The sequence below is a fragment of the Carassius carassius genome, chromosome 27, assembly GCF_963082965.1.
Source record: "Carassius carassius chromosome 27, fCarCar2.1, whole genome shotgun sequence".
Lineage (NCBI taxonomy): Eukaryota > Metazoa > Chordata > Actinopteri > Cypriniformes > Cyprinidae > Carassius > Carassius carassius.
In genome coordinates this window covers 5,649,378-5,671,867 of record NC_081781.1, presented here as the reverse complement: position 1 = coordinate 5,671,867, position 22,490 = coordinate 5,649,378, and the positions used below count along the sequence as shown (strand labels likewise).

Genomic DNA, 22,490 nt, shown 5'->3' with positions numbered 1-22,490 from the left:
ACCTGAAAATATAATTTGAGTTTGCAGACCTGGACATTTCTATAGTGAATTCTAAATAAAATATTTAATGAGCTAGATATGAATGGTGTGTAGAGCTAAAGTTATTTAAGAGTCATAGTGATGTTCAGTTTGTGTGAGACAATCATTATTTCGAGTTGGCTCTTTTGTAATGAATTGGTCAGATTAGTTCTCAGAATGATTCATTAGCGAATCTGTCACATTGTTTGTTAATATAATTACTGGATCCGTATATTATAGATCAGTATTATTGAACAAAATTAAATATACCTTCTTCTCATACCCAAAGCCTCGCTCTATTACAAGGGAGGAAAAGAGTTATGAGTTGCTTGCTTCTCTTGTAAAGAATTGATTAAACTGATTCACAAAATGTCAGAATGATTTATTAGCAAATTTGTCTTGAATCATTTTTTGATATAATTACTGAACTGGACCTCTATAAGTGTCTGCTTTTGAAGATTAGTATTATAGACAAATCACATATAATATCTTCAGCCAAAGCATCTATTCTGTCTGAGATTGTTGATTTTTATTGTGTCTTCTGGCAAGCCTTGATCTGTGTTTGTTGTCTAACCATAAGTAAAGAAACTGGATCAGGAATACAAAGTGAGCAACAAAATACATATTTTATTGAACCTGAGACATCCATGTGTGTGACTTTATTTTCCTTGAATCATAATTTACCATACACTTATTTAGTTCATTCACGACTTTCAGAAGATCTGCTGGTTTATGACTGCAGTTCTTGCACATGCACAGTGACACTGACTGAAGTTCATTCGTCCTTAGGGAGCTCGGGCTGTGCCTCATAAATGAGATTACAATGCTTTGGCTGAGTATTGATGTACCTGTCAGACTCTCATTAAACATGGACACCTGGGTCATTGCTTTTAAAGGATATGCGAGGCATGAGGAGTTGATGTGTCATTAAAATAGTGCAAGGAGCATTTTAGAATTTGTGATGTTTGCATCACATTAGAATTCTTTGTGCTTTGTACTGGATGTTTAGCCCATCCATAGGGGTCACTGGTTTGTTGGTTGAGAAATTTTTTACTGAAAAATAAAAATTCTGTCATCATTTACTCCCCCACATGTCGTTCCAAACTTTGAGTTTTTCTTCATTTTATTTATTAATTTATTTTTTCCCATACAAAGAAAGTCAAAGTGGTCCTATAATACAGTATGTGTGGTCTACATGGCTTTCAAAGTATACTTGTGTTTTCAAAGTAAATCTTTGTGTTCAGAGGAAGAAATTAAATCAAATGTTGATCATAAAGAAAATTAAATTTAAATAAAAGTTAAATCAATAAATCAGTCAATTTGGATACAAAACTTATAGTTTTCATATTGTGCTATTGGATAAACATTTTGCATTTTTGTGTGAAATGCACAAGGCAATTGAAATGACACCAAAAATGCAACCGAATGTAAATTTAAAAGTATAGTTCACTAAAAAATTAAAATTCTGTCATCTACTCACCATGTCATTCTAAATCTCTTTGCCTTTCTTACTTTCTTTTTTTTTTCTGGTTTGCCCATGCATTGAAATTCACAAAATTCCTTTTTTTCCCCTTTTTTTTCTAAAGTAAGAAAGAAAGTAAAATGATGACCACTTTCATCGTTGGTTCAATAATTACTGGTTGGTACAAAACTTTGCAAAGTTTGTACTGTTATCCTAAAGTGTCCAATAGCAAAAAAGTGCATTTTTGTGTGATATGCAGCAGACATTACAGCAAGTGTCTCGCTGAAGTTTTATGCAGCTGGTTTGAGTAAAGCTGTAATGAGACCCCAAGATCCTGAGTGCACAGTGTTTTAAGAGGAACTTTTTATCATTTTTATGTTTTTAACGTTTTCTGTCTTTCACAGTTAAGTGCATTGTTAGTGCATTAGGACTTTGTGAGCCACATTCTCATGTGGTGCTCAACATAATTCGATAGACTCATGGAGTTGAAACCAGTCTCTCTGACTGGCCTTTTCTCTCTGGTTATGGTTTACCTTGGCATCCACACTTCCCAGTCTCCATATGGGCCCAGTCTGGATCTCACAGCCTCCTGATGGGTATCAATAAACTCCAGAAGCATCACACTGCAATTCAATTACCTCCCACAGATTGTTTGTGCAAAAACATTTTATGCTTCTCAAACAAATGCTCTTTCAGTAGCTGGAGCTTTATATATCTAATTATCATCTTTACTGAGCCGTTGAAGCCATTTCTGTCAGACTTTGCTGTCTTTCTTATTTGTTGTTTATTTATTTTTTTATCTGTATGCTTTCAGAGATTGAAGTCTTTTTGTAATGGTAATAATAAATGGTTGGCTTTCTTTTTTTCATTCTATAAGTTCAATTTTAATGGGCCATACAGTAGAGCGAATCTGCAAGATAAGACATAAAATTGCATTTTGCGCCCTGATTTATGCTATTGCATGAAACAAAATACTTTTTTAGTTTGTTATATTATAAATTCTGCAAGGGGATTTATAAACTTAGGGTATTACAAAATCACTCAACTGTACAAATATTACATTTTAATGGCCCATACTGTATATTGGCCATACATATATAAATATAAAGATTCTCTACTATTTTAAATGTGGCTGTAATAAAGAAATATTCCCCAATCTACTCTGTACAATTGTCAAACCAGTATCATTTTCATGAAAAATGTTGCCCTAAGTGAGGATTTTTAATCAAGCTGCTATGCAGACTCTTAGAGAGTAGTTTGTATAATTAGAGAATAATGTAGCCATTGAAAATCAATAAATCTAATAAGAAATAAATAACACGGCTATGATTCGCCAGTTGAGACAAAAGTAGTTCAAGCTTGGCTTTATCCCTTGGATATATATTGCGTCAAACCATTACTGAGAAGTATTCTTGTATGTTATGTAACATACATTTACATTATATTCTCACTAAAGCTTATGCAAGATTGAATGCCACGTTATAAAGTCTAAGGTATGACTGAGTTGCCATAGGGGTGCTGAAATGGGTCATTCTCTTTTAATTGGCCATATTTTAATTACGTTTTATATCCTGTAATATTGTCTTAAAAGAAAATGTTCCTCATAAAAGTCAGTTCCTTCAAATGACCAGATTAGCATGTGATTGTTGTGGGTTATGGCAGCTGGTGCTTCTGTTCTATGTGGCCTGGCATGTGAAGTCAGTTGTAACCTCTGTGTTTGAATCACGGCATGAGAGGAGGATGTGAGTGTGTCATAATCCAGGGGTTAATATGATTCTTGCATTATCTAGGGAGGCACAGGCTGCCTGCCACACAGCAGATGGTGGAAGCCCAGGGCACATGGGGCTTAGGTGCAATAGTGAATGTGAGGACAGAAATATAACAATATTTCCTTTCGGGAACAGCTTGCTTACTCTGATAGCACAGAGAAATGGTGCTGCATGCTTACAGTACCTTCTAAAAGCACCAAGCAGCCTTGTTGGGAAATTGTAACTTGATGCCACCCAGTTAGAAAATCAAGACCAGATACTTTTTTGAATGTATATCTTCTTTAGTTAATAAGCATGCAGCATACATAATTTCTACCTCTACTACAAAACTTAGACATACAAATTTGTACATGGAATGACACACCAATAGGTTTATTCAGCCTGAGAAGAAATCCTTTTTTTATTGTTGTTGTTTGCTCAGAATCCCATCTCCTGAATGTTTCAACTTTGGATGTGGAATATCGTTCTTGTTATATTCAATTTGAGGTGAAAGTGGAGTAAAAGAGCCAAATGTCAAGACCTAATCATTTATCAGCAAATGTCATATTAACCTTAAAAGAACAGTTTTTGCACTATTGCTGACTTCATTCAATTAAGCAATACGCATGCACCTTATGTTCAACTTTAATTGAAAACATTTATATTAGCAAAAATGTGAATTTCATGAATTGAGGGGCTACTTGACGATATAAGGTTACTCATCACAATCATGTGCAGATGGCTTATCTGTAATATAATTTGTTTATGTATGTATTTATGTGTGTGTATATACATAAATGTATATATTTTGAAAAATAATTTTTAATTAGTAAATTATATTGTTATTATTTTATAGAATGTTTTTATTTATATTTATGAAAATATTCAAATATAGTTCTAGTACATTATTTTTTTTAGTTGTAATTATATTCCTTTTGCTGCCATGTATTGAATGCCGTGACTGATCACAATCAATTATTCATGACACAATTAGCATAGATTTTTCTCATTCTAGTGACATGACAGATGTTTTAGTTGGTTATGTTTACTAGTATTTATTTATACAAAGCATATTTTGTGCTGTTAGAATATCTAGATGATTTGTGACTATTAGACATAGTTAAATGTGGAGGTACAGTTTGGAAATGGGTTTCACACTACTTTGATGAGAACTCTGATCCATCATGGGTTCACAGCGCAGGTCAGAAAACACAGAGAACATTGAAGCAATGTTCACTCGTGTGTGGTCAGACAATTCTCTCCCTCACACACTTCCATTCACGCCGGGTGATATAATCATTGGAGATAATCAACTAAAAGCATGGATCTTTAACCTGCATCTACATCATTGAGCAACCTTCAATATTAAACTGTTGTGTTTTCATGCCAGCAGACGGTTGTTTCATGGGGTCATATAAATAACAGCTGTGATCCACTTCAAAGGATATGAAATGGGTGTTTTTGCACATTTTGTCTATCTCTGTTCTTGCCTTTGAGTCTCATGGTAATTTATTCCCTTCTGAGCATCTAGAAAACTCTATGATCTGCTTTATATTTTAACCCTCATGTGTATTAGCTTGAAAACTATTTTACATTATAACATTTAAAGAAATAATTCAACCAAATGCTGAAAATATATTCACCCCCTGGCCATCTGAGATCTACAGTAGATGGGTTTTAACTTTAAACTATTGCTTCCAACGGAAAAATGAGTCCTCTATCCATAATATTGCTTTCTTTAGTAAAAAAAAAATGGTCTCATCTGAATCAGGAGAGAAATATGCACAAGCCGAAACTGTTCTAAATAAATATGTTGGTGGATTTTGATGTAAAAGGACAACAGGGGACTCTTATTCATACATTTGTACAACACATAGAAAAAATGCATTGGTGTGGGAAGCAAGATAATCTAAAAAAAAAAATCTATATTTCTGCCCGAGCAATAGACACTTTAGGTTTTATTTCTGTGCTGGGAAAGGCCTAGGTGATAAAGACGCTGTGCATGCATTATTGTAGCAGGTCAGTGCTGACAGGAGAGGGAGGCTATGCTCCCTAAAGCCCTGCGCTGCTGGGGCCCTGCTGTCTTCTCTGCCCAGCCCCTTTCTGTCATCACCCTCGTCGCTGAAAACAGCAATGGAGGGCGGAGGAAAACTAAAGATAAAAGAATGTTTTCATCTTTTTTTCCACTCCTTGCAGCCCAAATTTGTTTCGAGTTCTTTACACAGTGGAAATAAAAAAAAAACTGTGTGTTGTTGCACAGAGTTTTGTTGAGGGTTCTCTCACCTCATCAGACCCCCGACAGATTGGCAAGGCCCAGTGGACCGCAGACTTCACATTTCATTCATCTGAGCCATCTGACAGATTTCTTGCCTTTCTTTTTATTTGCAGACTTCTCTTCCCCTGTGCTTGTAGAAAGTTTTGGCAGTGGTAGAAAATGTCCAGTTAGGATTGAGGGACCCAATATGTCTTGTCCTTTCACATCAGAAGGTGCTAAAAAGGGCTGACTTTGAGACCTCACACTTTCATAATCAACCACCTCCATATTTTGTCCCTTGTTCTGCCACTCCATTTTTTTTATCATCAATATCACATACAGTAACTGACTTACCTTTCAGTTTGGAATTGGTACAAATGGTTTAATTTTTTTTAATAAGAAATCTCTTATGCGCACCAAGGCTAAATTTACTGTATTTATTCAAAATACTATAAAAATATCACTACTGTGAAATATATGCAATTACTAATGACTGTTTTCTATTTGAATATACTTTAAAATGTCATTTATTCCTGCTATGCAAAGCTGAATTTTTATTAGCCATCACGCCAGTCTTCTGCGTCACATTTCCACTCAGAAATCATTCTAATTTGCTCAATTTACTCAAGAAGAACATTTATTATTTTTATCAATGTTGAAAACATTGGAAATAGAAATAGAAAAATATTTTTGTAATATTATAAATGTCTTTACTGCCACTTTTGATCTATTAAAAGCATCAAAAGTATAAAGTATTTGTAAAAATAAAAAGTAATTATTAATACTTAAACTTGTTAATTAACAAATGTTTGAGCTAATATTAAGCTAATAACCTATTTTTCTTCCAATTATGAGTTTACATCTCACAATTCTCTTTTTCCCCCTCACAAAATAAAAAAGCAAGGTTACACTTTATTTTGAGTCTACTTTAGACAGAATTAATTTCTTGCAATTGCAAGTTTATATCTCTCAATTGCGTGTTTATATTTTGCAATTCAGATTTTATATCTCACACTTCTGACTTTTTTTTGCAGAATTAGGAAGTAAAAGTATGAATTGTGAGATATGAACTCAGAATTGCAAAAAAAAAAAAAACAACAGACATTGGGGATGAATTTCTTTTTCATCCTGTGCGGCTTCCACAATCATTTCTTTGACTTGAAATTATGTTTCAGTACTGTTTTAATACATTACCAAAAGTATGCACTTTTCCATGACTGACAGTAAATCTTTTTAGTGCATACAGTAGAATTATGCAAATTGCAATTCAGCCCACTGTTTCCTGCAGAGTTCATATCCTGAACTCATTATTGACTGCGAGTTTCTGCCTAGGGCAGGTTGTTAAGTCTACCTCTGCACTGCTACTGTACACTGTAAAAAAAAGTCCGTAAAAATACAGTACAATATACCGTAATAATTTAAAGGAATTGTCCGTATTTTCTTTTTACAGGTGTTTCTCCATTTTTTTTAATTACGCTTTGCATTGTGGGTACAAGAAGCTCAGTTGACAATCGGCGCGAAACCAGTGCTTTCGCAAGCGCCATTATTCACGGAGATAGTCTTGGTCAAAATCTCATTTTAAAGTCGTCGCATTCAACATTTTCAGCATACCGTCACATCTTAACGTTACTCGACGTGGAGGTACGTGTTACAGTGCTCACTTTTAGTTTTATTAATAAAGGTTTATTAACTTTTTATTGTTGTTGATGCGGTGTAACGTGTTTGTTAATGAGCGTGTCGTAAAGCATCAGGCATATTAATGTTTCTGAGATGATATTGAGCAGCTGTGATCACGTTAAATCTGAAGTGCGGTACAACTGTGTTTAGAGCGCTTTGTGCCTTCAACAGGAGCTGAAGAAGACAACATTAATGTTACGACTTTTTATTTTAAAGACATTATACGACTAGGTGAAGATCTGATATCACGGAGTTCTTCAAGGATAACACACCTTTTCTGCCAAACGAGGTAGGTTTAGACATTTCATCGGCTTGTTAATTCTGTAACTTTACTGGCACACTGTCTGTGAATGCACACATGCTCATGCACAAGCAGAGAATCCCGCTTCATACAAGTTATCTCACTCTTACACAGACAAAAGCACGCACAATTGTCAAAATGAACATTTTTGGCGAGTGAGAGTCTCAAATAAGTTAATAAGTCTTGACTGATGAAGAGTAGGGATGTGTCAGATGTCCGTCGATGCAAGTCATGTTTTAAAGGGACAGTAGTTCATGACATTGATGGTGTTTCTGTTTCTTTTCATTTTCTTTTCTAATGGCAGGTCATAATTGCTGCTGTACTTTGCATCCCAAGCACCCCCTGCATTCTTATAATGGGTTTGTATTATGTTTTATTTATTACGTTTTTATTTATGAAATCATATGTGTAGCAAAATTCAATTAGAAATGTAATATGCAAAATGGCAATGCAATATGTAAAACGGCAATGTGTTTCTGTATTTTAATATACATTTTTCCCTACATGTCCAATATTTAGTGCAAAATGAAAATGAAAAAACTATTATATTGTTTACATTTGCTATTTCCTACAATCATTTTAAAACCACTTCAGCTGTTATTTTGATTTTTTGAGAATTAGGCATATGCAATATTGGACCCACCGGTGGGTCCCCAGAGTTGATGTGGTTAATATGCAAAATAAAACATATTTTAATGCTTTATAAGTTGCAAAATTAAAATGAAAATATATTACACAAATTGATTAGATATGTTTAATATGTCCAAGCAAAAAACTTTGGTAAAATTATCATTTAAATGCTGTTATTCCTAAATAAATTTTGACTTGGGGGTAGGACACTTGGGATTGCATTTTCATCATAATACATCGTGATAATTGTAGCAAAATGCAGTAAGAATTTCAGAATGCATTGTGAGCCAAAGGTGCCGCAAAATGGTGGTTTAAATTTCTATTATTCTTAGTGCATTGAAGAAGTGGATTGACACTTACAAGATGTTTCAGTCGCATTTTCACTTTATACCTCGCGATGAACAAAGTCAGTGTGGATTTGAAATGCATTTGGAAATACATCACGCCCCTGACCTGTCAATTGTTAGGCTACATCAAGGTGGGGCTCTGCAACAGGACGCACAATATGTCAATATTCAGTCAACTAAACGCTCTCCACACTGACTTAAACTAAATTCACTGCTCACAATGGTATTGAAACGTCTTGTATGTAAGAGTCAATGCATTTAAGAAAAATAAAAGATTTAAATCGCCATTTTGCTGCACATTTGTCTCAGAATGCATTCTTGCTACAATTTCATGAGGTATTATGATGAAAATGCAATTAAGTGTCCTACCCCCAAGTCTAAATGCATTTAGGAAAAACGGCAATTAATAATAATTTTGCTAAATTTTTTGCTTGGACATGTTAAATATATCTAATAAATTTGGGTAATACATTTTCACTGTAATTTTGCAACTTATAAAGTGTTCAAATGTTTTTAATTTCCATATTAAAACTAGTGTAGTAAATGGCAAATGTAAATTATATAACTGAGTTTTCATTTTGCACTAAATTTGACACATGTATGGTAAAATGTTAATTAAAATACAAAACTACATTGGCATTTTATGTATTGCATTGCCATTTTGCATATTTCAAATTAAATTTTGCTATCCATATGGTTCCATATTTATTTACCATTAGGGATGTTCAACACTGACAAGAAATTAGTCATGGAGTCATTTATTCAGTTAACTTGGTTTGTGAAGTTGTTGTAGGAAAGATTTAATCAATGTTTGGAGTGGCTTTCTGAATTTACAATGTGTTGTTTATCATTTCTTTGTTTATTGTTATTGGTGATTCCAGATTGCTGTCAAGTTACCATTTCCTCTCCCATTGTGGCTGAGCTACACATTCCCTTTGTTTTATTTTAAACATAAAACATCTAAAGGAGAATGGCACCTATACGCTGGAATTCATACAAATGTAAGAATCATATAGAATGAAACGCATTTTGTTATGAAAAAGCATTTTGTTATGTTGACATTTCGTTGAAAATAATAAGGGTTAGTTCACTCAAAAACAAAAATTCTGTCATTAATTACTCACCCTCTTGTTGTTTCGAACCTGTAAGACCTTCATTCATCTTCAGAACACAAATTAAGATATTTTTATGGAATCTGAGAGCTTTCTGACCCTCCATAGACAGCAAGTACCACGATCAAGGCACAGAAATATAGTATAAGGACATCGTGAAAATGGTGCATGTGACATCAGTAGTTCAACTGTAATTTTACGTTAATTTTGTGTTCTGAAGATAATTGAATGACTTACGGGTTTAGAACGACTTGAAGATGAGTGATTAATGACAGTTTTCATTTTTATGTGAACTAATGATCTCTTTAAGTATTTCATAAAACATTGTTGACAAGATCACGTGACCGATGCAATTGGAGACCACTGGAAATGCAAGTTTAGCATTTTATAAGCAATGTTTAAAATGGAACTTGATAATTCAATCTCAACCTGTTCTGCACATTACTCTGTACTTTAATTTAACTTGCACTTTAATTCATTTTCATTTCTTGTCATTAACAGTCTTCCTGTGAAGAAATCCTGAACGAGCGTCAAAGGTTCAGATGAAGGGAATCTACTCTTCCAAGACTCATGTATGAACTACTTCTAGATTCCAAGTTTTTTTTTTCAAATCTCAACTTAGGACTTGGACTGAACATGCAGCAAAAAAAAAAAGTAGTTTCCTCAAACGGGCACATGGCAAGAGATACTAAAAGCACACAAACACTTGGAGCCCTGATCTTAATTTAGATTGTATAGTTCTCTTAGTTTGACATTAAAATGTCAGGCATGAGTGCATAAATCTTTGTTCTTTATTTTCAAATGCTGTATAAGCTTTTTTTTTTTTGATGTCAATTGTAGATGCAGACAATTTAGCATGAATAAAAAGTTAGTTAATCTAACTAGGTTTAGTTCACCCATAATATTATATGAAAAATCTCATTCCAATCCTATTAGACTTGTTCATTTTTGGAACAATAATGAAGATCCAATTTAATGAAATCTGACAGCTATACTGTATTAGACCTTGAAATGGTAGTTGCATAGGCTGTCAATGGAGGGACAGAAAGCAGAGATTTCATTAAAAATACTTTTCATTTTTGTTTCAAAGATGAATGGAAATCGTATGGATTTGGAACGGTATGAGGGAAACTAACTGATGTGACAGAATTCACATGTTGTGCTTTTAAATAATGTGTTCTATTGGAAAATTATGTCATTTCATTTGACTATTGACTATAAGTCTGTAGCAATTGTTAATAATGACAGCCCTGTCTTTGTATTAATTTTTACCCCATGTATTTGAAAATCTTTCTTTGTGACCATATTTGGTGCAACACCAATATTGTACAGGTACCTGCTCATATTTTCTTTTTTCAGCATGTTGCTGTTAAAAACTAAAAAGTGTTCTATAATACAAGCATTTTCAATGGTGCTTTTCACATTGTTAAATTAATTGATGTCATAATATTTTTGTCTTCACCTGTTTAATGCAAATAAAAGCTACTGAACGCATTAAGAATGTTCACATGAGGTAAAAATAAACCATTTTCAGTTTTTACATATTGTACTGGTATGATTTGCTACAAAATATAGGCCTATGCTATATTTTTTTTTAAATCTCTGCATAATGGATTTTTTTTTATGGTACGGAAGAAAATGTTAATCTACAGAATTTTCTGTTTTAATGTTGAAGGAAGTGTCCGTAAAGGTTACGGAAAATGTCCCAGTAATTTTCTGCCAGTACATTATCCGTTTTTACGGAATTTTTTTTTTTCAGTGTAGATAAAGCTCTCCCACTCGCTATTATTTCATTTGGCCTCTGAGATGACTTCTTTCCATTCACTCGAAACTGCTTCTAGCAGGCAATCAGCATCCCAGTGCTATCGTGTTTCTGAATCGGCTAAGCCTTCAAGGTAAACGCGCAATCAGTGATAAGAAGCTCATTCAGCTTTCTCCAGTGAAGCACCCTCACACATTTTAACTGATAAGCTCTGAGCGCTGATGAATTGAGGCTAGAATAAGAGCAATTTTTAACCTGACGTCAAGTTGATGTCTGTTAAAATCGCATTTTGTTGTCAATGGTAAGGAAATTTAAAAGAATTTTACTATTTCAGTCTTGCTACGTGTTACCGTTTCTGTTTCCTTAATGGTTCCACTACTGATTCTTTCACTGTTAAGAAAAAGAGATATTAAAAAGAAAGAAATACAGTTACATTGTCACATGATGGGATTGTTTCAGATAATAAATGCATAAAATAATGGTTTTCATTTACACAGACTTTGTGACTTTCCGCTGTCTTTTTAAAGATGACATAAATGCAGTCCAAAAACCAAAAAAAAAAAGTGCTAAAATTTCATTAATTATATTTTTTTAAATATTTTTGAGATGTTGTTATATGAAATATTTTTACATCTAATTTGTTATATCTCATGAGCCTTAAGAACATTGTAACTTAACAGTATTATTCAAGCCATATTTTATTGTTTGGATCAATAAAAGATACTGTTTAAAAAAGTAAATCGTAAGGTAATTGGTCATCAGTCACGTCGGAAGTGATCTGAATCACAAGATTCATTTGCAAAGGAATCCGACTAAACTGATTGAGCTGTAATGTTTTGGTGACAAAAAAGAACCGCCATGCTTTTGGGAATCAGACAGGAAGAACAGACTCATACTAGCATACTACTCTTCCTATATGGCAGAAATAGTAATAGTATGCTAGTACGGTTCTGAATTTAGAGATTCGCTCAGCAATTGGACTAAACTGATCACACTGTATGAATTTGAATCATTAAAAATAACATACTCAAAAGAGTCATGCTTTTGGGAATATAGCTGCACTAGTCATATGAGCCATTCTTTCAAGAATCAGACAAAAGAAAGAACCAATTTATTAGAGTCATTAATTAAGGAATAAGACAGCACTGTTCGGGCTGTGTTTTGTTTTGTTTTCATTCACTAAACTGAACTGGCTCATGAGCCGCTCTGTAGATTGAATAGCAGTGTTGTGGGGCCAGGTCACAGTATGTTATTTCACCATTTTTAAGCATTGGCAGAAAAATACATGTGCATGAACCATTAACTGATGGTAAATCTGTAAGAGAAATGTTCCATTCCCAACCCAAGTTCTCATTGAGATAAACCATTGTTGTACCGGTTAGATGCGGCTAATGAGTGTACTTGCCATTTGCGTGGACACCTACATTGCATTAAAGTTCTTAACTTGAAACCTTACCTTGTTTGACTGACCTTTGTCTTGAACTCTTTTTGTCTGCTAAATGTTTCAGCTGAAAAATGGTGGAAAACTCTTTAGAAGTAGCCTGCTAGAGTTACACAGAAACATGGTTATGAATACTAATGAAGTGATTAGTCCCTAATATATGATTGGAAGAGGCGTCCAGCGGTTCCACACTGCAGGAGATCCCATTAATTTGAGGAGACAGTTGATTAATCGGCATATTTAATATTTTTTTATAGAAAAAAAACATCGCTGTTGATTTTATCCCAAGCTAATCGCTCAGTCTAATCATAAAACTTCATTTTTATGCCAGGGAAATTTCAGCACAAAACAAACAAGGGCATGGGCATAATATTCACTTGGTTTAGAACTTTGGAAAGTTAAATTTATTGCTTATGACCATTTAGTTTTAGCTTAGGGGTGTGCGATATAATGATTTTTGATCGTGGACGATAAAAATGTCTCCACGATCTGCTTGTGAAGAAATATCGTAGTATCGTGCTACAGCGCTCATTCTATCAGCTGCAGTTCTGGTGCCTCCATCATATACTGTACAACACCACATACAGTACAGACCAAAAGTTTGGACACACCTTCTCATTCAAAGAGTTTTCTTTATTTTCATGACTATGAAAATTATAGATTCACACTGAAGGCATCAAAACTATGAATTAACACATGTGGAATTATATACATAACAAAAAAGTGTGAAACAACTGAAAATATGTCATATTCTAGGTTCTTCAAAGTAGCCACCTTTTGCTTTGATTACTGCTTTGCACACACTTGGCATTCTCTTGATGAGCTTCAAGAGGTAGTCACCTGAAATGGTCTTCCAACAGTCTTGAAGGAGTTCCCCGAGAGATGCTTAGCACTTGTTGGCCCTTTTGCCTTCTGTCTGCGGTCCAGCTCACCCCTAAACCATCTCGATTGGGTTCAGGTCCGGTGACTGTGGAGGCCAGGTCATCTGGCGCAGCACCCCATCACTCTCCTTCTTGGTCAAATAGCCCTTGATGCCTTCAGTGTGACTCTACAATTTTCATAGTCATCAAAATAAAGAAAACTCTTTGAATGAGAAGGTGTGTCCAAACTTTTGGTCTGTACTGTACATTCACAGCAGTGTTATCTCAGCGGTAGAGTTACTCTCTCATTATTTGCATGTGCTTTTAAATGTTTCATTCACATGCTGGTCTGACCTGTGCTTTTTCTGAGTGCCCCATACACCCGAAGTGCACGCCCTAAAGCCTGTCAAACAGCGCCTGATTATTGAACTAATGAAGTTATATTTTGCGCTAATACTGTCAAAACACACAAGGTTAACATGTAGACTCAAGTTGGTTGTCTAAAATGAAAGTAAACAGTCGAGAGAAAAGCGTATACGTGCCTATATATTAGATGCGTGCAAGTCTTAAAGGGACAGTAGGCCTATAAAACATGCAGCCAACTGTCAATACTGTTAAGGGATAGATCACCCTAAAATTTTATTTCTGTCATTATTTACTCACTGTCATGTTGTCCCAAACCTGTATTAATTTCCTTCTTGTGCTCAACACAAAAGAAGATATTTTGAAGAATGTGGATAACCAAACAGTTGCTGGTCCACATTGAATTTGATAGTAGCAAAAAATACTATTGAAGTCACTGTGGATCAGCAACTGTTTGGTTTTCCACATTCCTCAAAATAGCGTTCATGTTCAGAAGTAAAAAGAAATATATAAAAAATATAACACTATGTCAGAATTGACAGACAGCTGACAGAATTTCTATTTTTGGGTGAACTATTCCTTTAATGTTAATAAAACAACAAAATACAAAGAGAAAAATCACTCACTGCTCTTGACTGAAGAAATTTAATAAAGTTGCTTCATGAATCAGCATCAGTTTATATAGTGTTTTATTTTTATATTTGTTCATTCAATTTCTTGAATTCTCCTGCTAAATAAACTTATTGTACCTGAAAATAAAGCTATTTGTTTTATTTGTATATTATGTGTAGTTGTAAATGTGTACCTTTGTCATTCTTTTATCTTTGTTATTAGAAAATAAGAAAAAGGTTTTTTATCTTCGCCCTCTTTGGCCTAAATATCTGCCATTCTTTTCTCTTTTTTTGTTACCTTGAAAGGCTTTGTCTTTATAATAGGGAAATTAGTTTGACTGGAATGCTCAGACAACTTGCAAAATAGTAAAACAAACATGACAAAGAATTGTGATAAAATCGTGAATTGTGATATTTCTAAAAAAAATAAATAAATAGTGATATGATATTTCTTCCATATCGCCCACCCCTATTTCAGCTGATGTAATTTTATGAGCAGAAGTCCACGGTGTAATGGTCTGCAAAGACATTGTGATCCTTTCGGCAGGACTAAGTCCCTTTTTTAAATAAATAGCATCTTATCAGTGGACCGTTAAAGATTATTTCTGCTTTCCTCAGGTGTTTTGAGGCAGAGCGTAGTGAGGGTGCCCAGAGAAGAGCAGCAGGTGAATGTTTCAGTGCTCTGCTCAAATGATGATCCATTGCTTCCACAAGTGAATATGAGGTTAAAGAAATGCAATGGCGGAGCCAGGAATTCTTCATAGGGGTGGCCAGGCAGGGGCCAGTAGTTACTTTGGGGTGGCACAAAAAACATAATTTTGCAAACAAACGCGGCACTTATCCAACCTTAAAATACTTTTTAAAGTATTGTATGTGCCCAAATCACAATGATGTATAATGTACAATAGCTAGCCTACAATGGCATTTTTTTTTGTTAAAGTTTACCAAAATCCTAAGCGTCATAATCTTACTCACCCTTACTCAAGTTATTTAATAAAATAAAACTGTCACTTTGAAAACAGAATACATGTCTCCCAATGATAATGAAAAGTTTAAAAAGGACAAGAAATTATTTACTGAAGTGAATTTTATTTCAAGTGCAAACTATGAAACTTCAGCAAACTTACAAGCTGTAAAATATGATGAGAGTGCAACGGTTATTCACATCCATCTAACGTTAGCGTGTTTACATAGAAAAGTAAAGTTACTGTATATAAAATCGACTTAGAAGCTTGTAATTATATTGGTATGTTGAATCCTATTAAATCTTTCATGATTAAAACATACATTTATATATTCAGAGATAAATAAACATAGTTTTGAGCATCCGAGTCAGCTAATATGAAGCTAGCTAAGTTAACTGCTCCCTACGTTACCTGTTTGTTACACAGGACAATGATAAAACTTCAGACACAAATAGTTGAACGGAACTAAGATAATAATTTATCTAACCCTCTGGAGTCTATTAACGCATATACGCGTTATGAGTCATTTTCTCCTGATAACCCCCGAAAAGAACTTAAATTACACCTTCAGTTTTGATCGTACAGATAAGAGCAATACATCAATCGAATCTGTAAAGGGTCTACTTTTTTGTATACAGACATAATAACAACAAAACTTTGTGCACTTATAAAATAAAGATAACAAACAAGGTGTGCTGTCTGCAGCCCTTGTCTGCGCTGATCTTCATTTACAAACACGCCATTAAAATTAACTGTAACTCCGTGAATACTCAACCAAGAGACATGAGAGAGATATCTATTAGAAGCCTGACATGTCTACTTTTAAACTAAACAAGTGCCGCCAAAAACAAATATTCTGTGCTAAAGTAATCCATATGAATACAACGTCTCACTTCATTATATCTAATGTGACTCTGCCCCAGCGCTGAACGCTCTATTCAGATTCTAATGTTTCACTGAAGGGCGCGGTTTGAATACGCCCACACAGAAGAAAAAGCAGCATAACTCACCGGAAAAGATGTGTTTGTGTGCTCAAACACGAGTTGAACCATGCACAAAAGCGAAGCTTCACTCCTCGTCTCTTCTTCTTCTTCTTCTAGGATTTAATGGCGGTTGGCAAACCAACTTAAAAGGTGCATTCCCGCCACCTACTGATATGGAGTGTGAAGCGCATATTTGGAAAGGAAGTTTAAACTAGATCTACTCTTTAAAAAAAAAAAAAAAAAAAAAAAAAAAAAAAAAAAAAAAAAAAAAATTATATATATATATCCATATAAAATTTACACATAATGGAGTTTTAAATCCTATTAAATAATCCTGTTTCCTTTAAAAATATAAATAACTCATGATAAACTCTTGATTGTTTAGCACCTTGTCCTAGGAGAACCTGAAGTGTCAACTCATTGATTCCTACACTTCTTAAAGCATGTCTTAACTGGGACCGCTCTCTTTCATAAGCTTCGCATTCTAAAAGGACATGCTCTATATTTTCAACTAACCCACATTTGTCACAATTTCCATTCTCATGTTTACCAATTCTTTGTAAGCTTTGATTTAATAAACAATGTCCAATACGCATTCTTGTTATTAAAACATCCTCTTTCCGGTTTCCGAATCTTCTTCTCTCTGACCCAACTTTTCCTTGAATGCAGTAAAAATGTCTACCTTTCTTTCCTTCATTCCATTCTTTCTGCCAAATTTCCTGTATTTGTTTAGCTATTATCACTTTAATTTCTGTTTTACTTAATGCCACTTCAATGTCAATTTGTGAATGATTTAATGCCTGTTTAGCCTGATTATCAGCCTCCTCATTTCCTTTCACACCCATATGCGATGGAACCCATACAAGATTCACCAGAAGTCCATACTGTCTTGTTCTGTAAAGACTCTGCATTACTTCATTTATCATGTCTTGCCTTGCTGATGATGTTCCACTTTCCAAGCTATTTAGTGCGGATAAAGAATCTGTACATATCACTACCCTTGTTGGTTGGATTTCTTCTATCCACTGAAGCGCTAGACATATTGCAATAATTTCTGCAGAGAATACTGAAAGATAATCTGATATTCTTTTTGCTATTCTAATGTTAAAAAGTGGAATATATACCGCTACTGCTGTTTTCCCAGATTCTGGATCTTTTGAACCATCAGTGTATATTTGAACTGCACTATAATAACTTTGATCAATGTATTGCTGTATATTAAAATTTCCTAATCCATTTGTATTGTTATGCTTTTCTTTAAGCAATTGAGTATCAATCAAAGGCATTGGGAAAAACCAAGGAGGAATTGCTGACCTAGCCACAGTAGGAGCAACATTGAAGTCACTTAATCCCATTCTCCGGGCTTCCTCACTGGCCTTCCATCCAAAACTTGATAACTTTTTATGTCCATATTCCCAACAATCCTCCAACACCATTTTAACTGGGTGACTGTCCAAGTGTCCCTTTATACTTATAAAATACCTCATCTTTAACTTGAGCCTACGAATTACTTGAGGCATTACACCCATCTCTACTTGCACTGCTGTTATTGGAGAGGATCTAAACGCTCCACAACAAACTCGCAAAGCTTGTGACTGAATTGCCTCTATTTTTACGAGTTGTGTTTTGGATGCAGTGCAATATACCATACTGCCATAATCTATTGCTGATCTTATTAGAGCACAATATATTATTTTAAGAGACTGGCGACATGCTCCCCAATCAACTCCTGCTAAACACCTCATGATATTTAATGCTTTTTTGCATTTGTCAACCAGTTTCTGGATATGCATACTAAAATTCAATTTCAAATCCATCCATATACCCAGAAACCTCACAACTGCTGTTTGCTTCACTTCTTGTCCATACAATCTGATGTTAATGGTAGGGTTACTTTTCCTTTTTGCAAAACAAATTACCTGCGTTTTATCTACTGAAAACCGAAATCCCCATTCATTTGCCCAATTTTCTACCATTTTAACGGCATTCTGCAAACATCTTTCCACATTCTTTACATTACGCCCTCTTTTCCACAGTGCTCCATCATCCGCATATAAAGATCTTCCAATGCCCCTATCAACCTTTGTAAAGATGTCGTTAATCATAATATTAAACAGAATTGGACTACTAACGCTTCCCTGAGGTGTTCCATTCTCTATTGTGTGTATCTGAGAAAAAGCAGTACTTACTCTTACTTGTATAGTTCTGTTAAACAGGAAATCCCTGATCCAGTTATACATTCTTCCTTTAATTTCCATTTTTTCTAACTTAATTAAAAGTCCCTCTTTCCACATCATGTCATAAGCTTTTTCAACATCAAAAAATACCCCAACTAAAGCTTCCTTATTTACCTGAGCCTTTCTTATTTCAGATTCCAGGCACAGTACTGAGTCCATTGTATTACGTCCTTTCCTAAATCCACTTTGATAAGGTGATAAAATATTATCCCTTTCAATGACATATACTAATCTACTCATGACCATACGCTCCATTATTTTGCATAGATTAGACGTTAAAGCTATAGGTCTATAATTATTTGGCTGTGTATGATCTTTGCCTGGTTTTGGAATTGGCACTATGACACCATGCTTCCAGTCATTTGGTAACTTTCCTAACTCCCAAACCTTATTAAAAAGCCTCAAAATTGTCTCTAATGCTGTCTCTGATAAATGTTTTACCATCTCATAACAAATGTCATCTCTGCCTGGAGATGTTTGCTTAACCCCTGCAAGCGCTTTTTTCAATTCGTACAAATTAAACTCTGAATCCATTGTACTTCCTGAAAGTCCCTTTTCCTCCAATAAATGAGGATATTTACTTAGTATCTGGTCCCTAGTTTTCCTCGCATCCTCTGATAAATTCGAATTACTATGAATTTTAACGAATGTTTCTGCAAATACCTCTGCTTTACCGCTTTCAGATATAATTTGTCTATTATTATATTCTAATACAGGTATGTTGTAACCTCTTTGTATCCCTCCCATCTTTCGTATCATATTCCATAACTCACTTATTTCAATGTCTTCCCCTATTCTATTACAAAATTCCCTCCAATAATTTCTTTTAGATGTCCGAATGACTCTTCTCACTATAGCTTGTGCCCTTTTATAACTTATTAAATCATTATAATTAAGTGACCTTCTTACCTTCTTGAGTGCTTTATTTCTCCTTTTTGTTGCCTCACTACACTCCTCGTTCCACCATGGCATAACTTTCTTCCTGCTGCCTGCCTTCCTCTTACCTATTACTTCTACTGCTGTACTCTGAAGAACCTTGCATATTTCATCATTAAAAACATCAACATCTTCTATACATTTACTAATGTCCTTCATTTTGCTTCCACATAACTCCTTATACTTATCCCAATCCGCTGACTTGAACCTCCACCTAGGCATTCTTTCCCCCACTCTTTGTTCTATATCTACTCCAACTTTACTGCAAATAGGAAAATGATCACTTCCTACAGTACTTTGTTTTAGTACTTTCCATTCACATTTACTCGCTAAACTTTCAGATACTATTGTCAAGTCTAATACCGAATGCCTTCCCTTATTCAAATCAATTCTAGTATGACTTCCATCATTAATGCACACTAATCTTCCCCAATCTAGCATATCTTCAATGATCTTACCATTATAATCTGTTTTTGCGCTTCCCCATATTGAACTATGAGCGTTAAAATCACCACACCACACCATTTTTTGACTTTCATTTCCTCCTATACTTTCTAGAATATCCTTGCTTAACCTATCACATGGATTGTAAAAATTAATTACTCTAATACACCTTGATCCTTCCCATATTTCCACCACCACAACTTCTACTTCCCCATCTACCTCAACTGTTTTATACCCGATTCCTTGCTTTATAAAAGTAGCTACTCCACCTCCATTCCCTTGTTGTCTATCCCTCCGAATAGTAGTATATCCATGTATTAGAAAGTTATATTGTGACTTAAGCCAAGTTTCCTGTATACATATAATATCTGGGCCTTTCTCTTGGTCTGCTATAAATTTCTTAAACTCCTGTCCATTTGCAATCAAACTTCTTGCATTCCATTGCAAAATATATAACACCATTAAGATCCACCACATGTTGTCTGACTATTTACTGCTTGACTATTTAATGTTGGAATCTTGAGCCTTTCATTTATCATGTCAACAGTAACATTCCCCAGATCCAAGTACTTTTCTGCAGCTCTGATAATGATTTTAATTCTTTCAGTCCTGCTTTCAGTTTGAGCTGAACAGTTCACTACTTCAGCGATAAATGTTACAAATGCCACTTTATCATCCACTACTACCTTTTCATCTCTTTGTTCTTTACTCTGTTGTTTTGAATGAATTTCTTCATTCATATTTTCATTTGTTTTAGGAATCTGGTTTACTTTCTTCAATGCCTCAGCGTATGTTATTCCTTCTGTCGTTCTAACATTTTGAACCTTGACTGCCTTTTTCCGTACCTGACAACCACCGTATCCTGCACTATGATCCCCACCACAGTTGCAGCATTTAGGATTTACACCTTGCCCACATTTGCCGTACTCATGTTCACCTCCACACCGCGCACATCTCTGCTTACCTCTGCATACTGCCGCTACATGACCGAATTTTTGACACTTATAACATCTTAGCGGCGGAGGAACGTATGGTCTTACTGCATATCTTACAAATCCTAAATAAACTTTCTCTGGCATTTTATTTTCATCAAAGTTTATCATTACTGAGAGGCTATCCATCTTCTCGTTATTTCTAACACACTTGAGCCGTTTAACAAACTTTACTGCTGCTCCCGTGATATTTCTTTTAATCTTCTCCTCCGTGACATCTGTCGGAATCCCTGTTACAACACCTCTAACCCAATTCTTTTCTTCCGGTATCGAGCACAACACCTTATGTCCAATCATCGATTTTATACCCAGAGCTGATTTTTGCTGCCTACTGTCTTTACAAAACAACAACAGATTGCCATCCCTCAAAGTCGTAATGCTTTCAACTGTCCCTATCATTTCTTTCAATGTTTTCGTCAGCTTCAACGGATTAATCGCATTTACAGAGTCAACAAACTTCAACAATACCTTATATTCCTCTTTCCTTCTTCTAGTCTGGAGATTTCCTTTCTCACTACCCGATTCTGAAGATTGTTTCTTTCTTTTCCGATTTTCTACTACACTCCACTTACTACTTCCATTCTCGCCGCCTCCACTATCCACATCCTCCATTTCCGGATCACTTCCGGAATCTACGCTACTTCCTTCCATCATCACTCCACACCTCCACCTGCCACCACCGTAGTCTCACCCACCACCGAATCCACTCCTCGTCTCTCTCAGTCCTCGACTTTTTACAAATGCTGGAAAGAAACGCGCGCTATGGAAACTCTCGCGATAGCTCATTTGCCTGCAAGTGACAAGTGATTCAACTGTCGCGATAGTTTCGCAGTCCGAACTTAATCGTTTTGCCATGATTTATCTAGGTAATTTTGATCAAAATCTAAGAAACTATTATTATTATTTATAATAGATCGCAATTACGATCGGGGTGGCCAGTGGGGCCACCCCTGGCCACCCCCTAGCTCCGCCCCTGAAGAAATGTGCCACTGTGGGCTATTCTCATTGCAGCTGTGATCCGTCTCTACTCTCATACGAATGCATGTGTGCGTGTCCCTCAGGGTTTCGGATCATGCTATTATTAACTCTTTATTTCTATAATGAATTTTCACCTTTCCTCTCAGCATCCAGCTAGCCACAGTGGAGGAGCATCACCCCGTGTCTGAGTTGCCCAGGATTCCATTTGCAGGTGACACCCAATTCAGCTGTTGGCTGAAGGGTTTTGTATCAACTGGCACTGCAGTGAAAAGCAAGGTAATTTTGTTTTGTATCCCCTGTGTGTGGAGGTGATTCTCTGTTTGAGAAGTGTTTCTGGGAAGGGTTGTTTGGTTACCAGGGCTTGTAATC

The 22,490-nt window shown here is 35.2% G+C and overlaps 2 protein-coding genes across 4 annotated transcripts in view; one reads left to right on the top strand and one right to left on the bottom strand.

Moving 5' to 3' along the window:
• The window catches only part of LOC132106524 (protein FAM184A-like), a 141,938-nt gene that overhangs the window by 1,928 nt on the left and 117,520 nt on the right, over nt 1–22,490 (top strand). The gene's annotated exons all lie outside the window — the stretch shown is intronic.
• LOC132106525 (dehydrodolichyl diphosphate synthase complex subunit nus1) overlaps nt 15,236–22,490 on the bottom strand; it is a 314,847-nt gene continuing 307,592 nt past the window's right edge. The window contains exon 6 of the transcript XR_009424151.1: nt 15,236–15,251. The gene's annotated coding sequence lies outside the window, so the exon portion shown is untranslated. The remainder of the gene's footprint in view (nt 15,252–22,490) is intronic.